The sequence below is a fragment of the Chiloscyllium punctatum genome, chromosome 17 (genome assembly GCF_047496795.1).
Source record: "Chiloscyllium punctatum isolate Juve2018m chromosome 17, sChiPun1.3, whole genome shotgun sequence".
NCBI lineage: Eukaryota > Metazoa > Chordata > Chondrichthyes > Orectolobiformes > Hemiscylliidae > Chiloscyllium > Chiloscyllium punctatum.
The window spans coordinates 10,955,906-10,963,990 of record NC_092755.1 but is presented as its reverse complement, the minus strand read 5'-3'; the positions used below and the strand labels follow the sequence as shown (position 1 = coordinate 10,963,990).

At 45.3% G+C, this 8,085-nt stretch overlaps 1 long non-coding RNA gene across 1 annotated transcript; it reads right to left on the bottom strand.

Moving 5' to 3' along the window:
• Positions 1–222: 222 nt before the first annotated feature.
• On the bottom strand, positions 223–7,456 carry LOC140487736 (uncharacterized). Its single transcript, XR_011962916.1, has 3 exons — positions 7,347–7,456; positions 837–3,069; positions 223–804 (listed from the first exon to the last, which is right to left on the bottom strand). It is a non-coding gene; the product is annotated as an uncharacterized lncRNA (long non-coding RNA).
• Positions 7,457–8,085: the final 629 nt, after the last annotated feature.

Sequence of the window (8,085 nt, the reverse complement as noted above, 5' to 3'; positions counted from 1 at the left end):
TGCATGTGCAGGTTAAGCCATTAACCACAGGAAATACAGGGAATGGGTGACTCTGAATGGGATGCTCATTATAGGATTGGTGTGGACTCCATGGACGATTACCCTGTTTCTGCACTGTAGGGATTCTATTCTATTCTCATGAAGAAGAATGTACCTATCTCAATGTGCTATGAATCTGTGGAATTCCCTGTTCAAAATGTGGTGGATGCCAGGACAATGAGCAAATTTACTGAAGAGATATAGATGTTTATTTTGCAATGAGTTGAAGGGTGAGAGACAGCAGGTGGGAAAATCCAGCTGAGACCGAGGTGAGCTCAATCATCACCGTATTAAATGGTGGAGCTGGTTTGAAGAGCTGCATTGCCTCCCCTGTGCCCAGGGCTTATCTTCTTACCGTAATAACTGGAAAACTGAATCCAAAAAGCACCACCTTCACCAAAGGAGATTTTCAGAAAATGTAGGATAGTCAGGTGGATTAGCATTTCAAACTTAGATAGCAAGGAAGCATGTGGGAGATAATGATTTTACAATTTTAAACTGAGGGGAGTTAAAAATAAACAACAACAGGTTATAGTCCAACGGATTTAATTGGATCATGATGAAGGACCGTCGCTCTGAAAGCTAGTGTGCTTCCAATTAAACCTGAGGGACTATAACCTGGTGTTGTGAGATTTTTAAATTTATACATCCCAGTCCAACATCGGCATCTCCAAATCATGTAAACTAAGGGGAGACAGTTATTTATGGTTTCAGACTGTGTAGTACATTCACACTGTCCAGAATACTCTGTTGTGAATATCTATCCTGTACTTTATTACAAAGCCGAGGTCTCTGACAATGAAAACCAAAACACTCAGGTAACATCGCCTCACCTCGTAATCTGATAAAAGACTTGTGATAAGTATGCTTGAATTTAGAATACAGTTGGAAAGCGGGAAGATTAAATCCAATCCCAAGATCCTGTGCTTAAACAAAGGAGACTACAATAGGATGAGGCAGGAGTTGGCTAATGTAGACCGGAAGCAAAGACTTTAAGGTGGGACAGTTGACAGACAGTGGAGGAATATCAATGAATTTTTCAAACTGCTCAGCAAAAGTATATATCAGTGAAAAGGAAGGACTGTAGGAAAAGGAATAATCTGACACGGGTGGCTCAGGAAATAAGGGAGTCTATCAAACTGAAATAGAAAGCATACAAATTGGCAAAGACCAAGGAGAAACTAGGAGATTAGAAAAACTTTAAAAATCAATAGAAAGCTATATGGGATTGGGGGAGAAAAGTGATGAGTAGCTATCCCCAGGGCCAGAATAGCAGTTTACACTGCTAGAGGGGAACCTATTGTGTGGGGAACATATGGCCTCTGTCATTGTTGAAGCACTTAACTGTTACCATAGAGATAATCCTGATCAAGTTAAAAATCACAGGACACGCCAAAAGCTTGTACTTCCAAATAAACCTGTTGGACTATAACCTGGTGATTTGTGGCTTTTAACCTTGCCCACCCCGCTCCAACCCCGGCTCCTCCACATCAGAATCCTGACAGACAGCCCCACTGAAACTGAAGTGCCTGTCAGATACCTGACTGAGCCAGAGGGCTGTGGGGGAGGTGTATGTGATTTAACCACAAAGTGTTGAGCTGAACTCAACTTTTTTAACTGCCATTGCCATGGACATAATATTGAGAGACAGCGTCCATTCAAAACCACAAACCACAAAGGTATAAGAATTGGAGCCATACATCGGACAGGCGGGGAGTTACCTGATGCTACCTGGAGGTGTTCTGTCTGTACACTATCCAGGTAACTGCCATGTCTCATCAATAAAGACTCAAAGAAGACCTCTCAGAGTTCTGTGCCTAGTTATTCCTATCCAGCAGGGTTCAGGAATATGAGTACACCGCAGTCAGTCTTCACAGTGGAGGATACGAAGAACATGCCAGTAATTGATAAGGAGACTGAGGAAGGCGAGGACCAAAGAACAACCATTATCACAAAAGTGTTAGAGCTGGGTAAGCTAATGGAGCTAAAGGTAGACAAGTCTCTTTGCCCTGATGGAATACATCCCAGGGTGCTACCAGAGATAGCGGGAGAAATAGTAAATATATTTGGAGTCAGAGTCCTACAGCAGGGACAGGCCCTTTGGCCGAAACTGGTCCATACCGGCCAATATGTCCATCCACGCTAACCCCATTTCCCTGCACTTGGCCCATCTGCTTCTGACTCTTTGCTATCCATGTATTTGTCCAAATGTCTTTTACATGTGAATGTACCCACCCCAACCACTTCCACTGTCAGCTCAGTCCATATACATACCACCCTCTGTGTAAAACAGTTGCCCCTCAGGTTCCCTTTCATAATTTCTCCTCTAACCTTACACTGATGTCCTCCACTCCTTGATTTCCTGGGAAAATGACTGAGTGCATTCACCTTACCTAAGCCTGTCATGATCTTATACACTTCCAGAAATAGGACTCCCCTCTGTTTCCTCTGCTCTAAACAAAAAAAAATCCTCGCTTGTCCAACCTCTCCCTCTAACTCAGAGCCCTGAGCCCATTTCTTCTGCACCTTATCCAGTTGAATAACTGAAACCTTCACTGCATTCATCACATTTCCAGTGTCGGCCCACGGTGCTGGAACTGACGTGACATCGCCAATGGATTACAAGCCATGATCGATAATTAACCCCTTTACAACAATACGGTTTTCATAGTATTTTCCATGATACAGGTATCCTTGTGTCTTTTTGGTTGCATGATTAATTTAAAACTTGTCCTCATACAAAGCAAATCTGTAGCTTAATTGTTCCTGGGAAATGTGCCATGTTTTCAGACTTTTAAAAACAAATGAAATCTCTCTCCACATTCACCACGCGGACATGGACTTGGCTGTGTCTCAGTACTTTTGCAGTCACACTGAGATTTGAAATATTCGCCCACGGACAGAGTGCACACCTTTCCTTCCAGATTAAAAGGCCAATGATATTCAGATCGGCACGGATCAAGTAACCATCAAAACTGAACAGGAAGTTCAATTTGAATTTCTCATCCACGAATCCGCCCTTTCAGTACTCTACAACAGAGAAAACAAGTCACTACCGTTAATACAGGATGGAAATTCATAAAACAATTATACTATTAAATTGTAGTTTCTTTGTTTCCCCCAAAGCTTTAATTCTCAGTCTCACAATTTCTCCCTTCTGTGTACTTAAATCCAAGCCAATTGCCTCACTACTTTCCTCCACACCCAGTTCTAATACTTTCGCCTCTCATTGAATTCAGCTTCCTAGCTCCTGCCTGCAGACTAAGGACCAAAACAAAGGTGTGGCACGATGGCGCTGCTGCCCCACAACACTAGGGTCCCAGGTTCGGTTCCAGCCTTGGGTGACTGTCTGTGTGGAATTTGCACATTCTCTCCATGTCTGCGTGAGTTTCCTCCGGGTGCACCGGTTTCCTCCCACAATCCAAAGATGTGTAGGTGAGGTGAATTAGCCATGCTAAATTGCCCATAGTATTAGGTGCATTAGTCAGAGGGAAATGAGTCTGTGTGGGCTACACTTCAGAGGGTCGGTGTGGACTGGTTGGGCCGAAGGGCCTGTTTCCACACTGCAGGAAATCTAATCTAATCAAATCAATGAATCTGATTCGGAGCCTCCTGGGTGTTGGCGAAACCTCCCCACACCTTCAAGGGTTTCCTTCCTGGTCAGACCCAAACTGATTTTTTTTCCCTAATCTGGAACCTCTTATTTATTTCCCCACACCAACCCTCTGATGAGAACCATCTTGCACACACTGGACAAATCATATCTGGTTGAACTAAAACGAATCAAATTAGAACTTTAATTGCAGGCCCACCTTTGTTCCTTTCCATAACATTCCTGAATCTTCACCCGAGTTCTGATAACTTTCTGCAAAATGCTCCCCCCACAGATACGCCGACCACTTGTCACGATACCAGGGCAGGGACCATTCCCCTGGGTCCTGTTCTCAGAGGGAGGGAGGGAGGGAGCTGGCAATGACAGATTAATCCCACACAGCCACAGCCTCCCTCGCTGGCACTGACCCATACTGCACATACGTCAACAATTGGCCAGCACTGCGCCCGTGCACTGGTCTCCCCTCCTACAGAGCATGCATCCAGATCACACAGGAACCTGGGTGATTGACAGCAGCTGTGCCCAATAGAGTGGAGGGGGCGGGGCTGGAGGACTGGGACAATGGGAGTGTAAACAACAAAAGAATGTGGAGGACATTGGGGGATGGACAGGTCAGTGAGGGACAGGAGCAGTGCAGCAGCAGGAGGGGATCCTGGACAAACTGAGCAATGGGAGAGTCTGACAGGAGAGAAACTACAGGATGGTTCTGTTTGGAGGCTCAGGCTGGGACAGCTGGGAGACAGTATGGCCTGGAGGCTTGGGCATGTTTTCCAATCAGCCTCTTCAAAGCCACTGTTCCCAAACTCTGAACCCGATTCTCTTGGTCCAGAGGTAAGGACACTACCACCATTTCTTGGTGGGCTAGTGGAAAGAAGGGAAGATTTTCTCAATCTCACTCACATTGAAATTCTATGAGCTCCTCCCACTTACTGTCTACGGTGGGGAAGGAGGAGACAGAGCAGATGGGAGGGGGTTTAGGGATATAAGGACTGCCTTTCAAAAGGAACTCACCTGTGTTGGTGATATCAACAAGACTCAATACACAGTCACTAACACAAAGCTGGTGTTCGTGAACTTTATCCAGAATATTAACTCCTATAACTGGGTGACACAGACCCCAATGTACAGAGTTAAGTCCTGGATATTAATAACGGCTGTGTGTGTGAGAAATCACGTCTCATGAACTTGAGCCAATTTTTTTTGAAGTAACAACAAAGAGGATTGATGAGGGCAAAGCGGTGGAAATGATCCACATGGACTTCAGTAAGGCATTCAACAAGGTTCCACATGGGAGACTGGTTAGCAAGGTTAGATCTCATGGAACACAGAGAACGAGCCATTTGGACACAAAACTTGTTCAAAGGTTGAAGACAGATGGTGGCGAAGGTTGCTTTTCAGATTGGAGAACTGTGACCAGTGTGGTGTCACAAAGGATCGGTGCTGAATCCACTAATTTTCATCATTTATATAAATGATTTGGATGTGAATATAGGAAGTAATGTTAGTAAGATAATACCAAAATTGGAGGTGTAGTGGACAGTGAAGAGGATTACCTCAGATTATAACGGGATCTTGATCAGATGGTTGAATGTGCTAAGGACTGGCAGACCCAGTTCAATTTAGATAAATGTGAGGTGCTGCATTTTGGAAAAGCAAATACTAGCAGGGTGTATACACTTAATGGTAAAGTCCTCGGGGGTGCTGCTGAACAAAGAGACCTTGGAGTGCAGGTTCATAGCTCCTTGAAAGCAGAATCGCAGGTAGATAGGATAGTGAAGGAGGTGTTTAGTATGCTTTCCTTTATTGGTCAGAGCACTGAGTGTAGGAGTTGGGAGGTCATATTGCGGCTGTTCAGGACATTGGGTAGGTCACTCTTGGAATATTGCATGCAATTCTGGTCTCCTTCCTATCAAAACAATATTGTGAAACTAGAAAGGGTTCAGAAAAGAATTACAAGCATGTTGCCCGGGTTGGAGGATTTGAGCTACAGGGAGAGGCTGAATACACTGTTTTCCCTGGAGCTTCAGATGCTGATGGGTGACCTTATAGAGGTTTATAAAATCAGTAGGGGCATGGATAGGGTAAATACACAAGGTCTTTTCCCTGCGGTGGGGGAGAAGGCACGAGGGGTGTGGGAGACCGAGGCGGGGGGAGAAACCGAGAGGCGAGGGAGACAGTTATGTTATTGATCTGCAACACAACCCTGTTCCTGTTTTCTCTCTGTCCCCTTCAATCCCTCTGAAGGGCTCAGAACAAGTGCATAGTCCCTGAAAGTAGAGCTTCAGGTTGGTCAAGTGCTGAAGGTTGCATTTGGGACGCTGACCTTTATTGGTCCGTGCACTTATGAATAAATGGATCTGGGTCCAATTCCACTGTCCTGGATTCATTCTGTGGGCACAGACACGCCTGTCTCTGACCCTGACTACTAAATCCCCTGTCCCTATACCTCTGCCATTCTCCTTCCTCCCGTTCTGTGCAGCGGAGCTATCTGTGGTGTCATGAACCTGGCTGTTGCTGATTTCCCCTGAGAGTCCACCCCACCTGTTCCCCCCCTTACAGAATCCCAAGCGATGCACAATATCTGTTTGAGAAGGGGAATGATTACTGGGGAGGCCTGCACTTCCTTCCTGAGCTTTTTACTTGATCTGATGGTCACCCATTCCCTTTCTGCCTGTGTAACCCTCACCTGCAGGGGGACTAACTCACTAACCATGCTGTCCACAACATTCTCAGTATTGCTCCACAGTGAGTCCACTCTCAGCTCCACGTCTGATAAACAGTTTCTCAGTAGCTACAGATGGGCACACTGCCTGCACAATAGCCATCACGGACACTGGAAGCATCCCTTATTTCCCACATTGTGCAAGAGGAGCACACCACGGGTCTGAGGGCTCCTGTCACAACGTCTCTCTACATTCATCTAGTTACTCCCATTAAGAGAATTTAAATGAGTGAGTAACCTTCCTACACTTCAAACATGGCCATTATAATAAAAAAAATCTTTACTTAAGCTGATATGTCGTACTTTTAAAAACTTAAATACTCCGCAGGTATCACTGACAAATTGGCTATTCCCATTGGGACTGTGAATTTCTGATTAGCCTGAAGTAAAACGGAGTTTCAGCTTCACCTTCTCCCTGTCTCACCTCACTCTGTTTACATCCAAATCCAAACACTCTCATTGAGCCAAGCAGCCCTCACAGTGCAGCCCTGTCATTTTCATTGTCTGCTCATACCTACACTGCCCTCACCCTCCTGGACTGTTCCAATGCATCTCAATGGGAGCTCAGGAACAGCACCTCATCTTTCAATTCAGCCCTTTGTAACCCCAGAGTCAACATGGACCTCAGCAGTTTCTGAATGAACAGACAGTTGTCAGAATCTGGAACATCCCACCTGAACTGGTGCTGGAATTTGAGTCCACAAGGAATTTCAATGAGAAATTTGCAGGGAATTGGAAGTAGGGAGTTTACAGATTAACAAAGTGGATGATTGGGACTAAATCTGACAGTTCCTGCAAAGAGACGAGGTGTAATATGGATAAATCTGCACTCTCTCTCAGGCCAATACCTCCTTCCACAGCTACAGGGCCAAGAATTAAACACATACCCAAAGGGTGATCCAACCATGCACTTGAACATCGTTCTGCTTTTTGCTTGACAAAAATATTGAAAATACTTTCCCACAGACAAACCTTTCTCCTTTCACAGTTAAATGCCAATGATATTCAGATCGTGATGATTCTGTGGACTGTAGAATCTTGCTTTTGAGATCCCAGTCTCAATTATTCTCAATTAAGATCCTACAAAATGAATTCACAAAACAAAGTTCATCGTCAGTGCAAGGTGAATAGTGAAGGCAAACACTTCTTTTGGTATGTGTTGGATGCTCCTCTTCAAATCACCCCGCCCCCACCCAGGAAGAGGACACGTGCATGCTCCTTGCTGTACCTTGGCCCAAGATAAAGATGGCGGCCATAACACAGCACCTCTCACTGCCTGAGGCCGAAGCCATCTTCCACTTTGCTGCAAACGTGGGACCAGGAGTTTCTAATTCAGATTAACGACCTGCACAGAGTGTAATTAAATCCTCCCAGTCTACACGGATACATTTCATTCAGTTTCTGCTGCAACTCTCCCCTTTCCTGTTTCCTCCTCCTGCACACACCAAGGGTCATCATGAGTTCAGTGACCCTTCCTCAGAACCGATGGCAGCTGGGAAAATTAGAATCCCCACAGGAAACAGGCCCTTCGGCCCAACAATTCCACACCCACCCAGACTCCTTCCCCTACCCTATTACTCACCATTTCCCCGGACTAATGCACATCCCTGAACACTACGGGAAATTTAGCTGGGCCAATTCTCCTAACCTGCACATCTTTGGACTACAGGAGATAGGGGTTAAAAGAGTAAATAATAGGTGGGGACCGAGC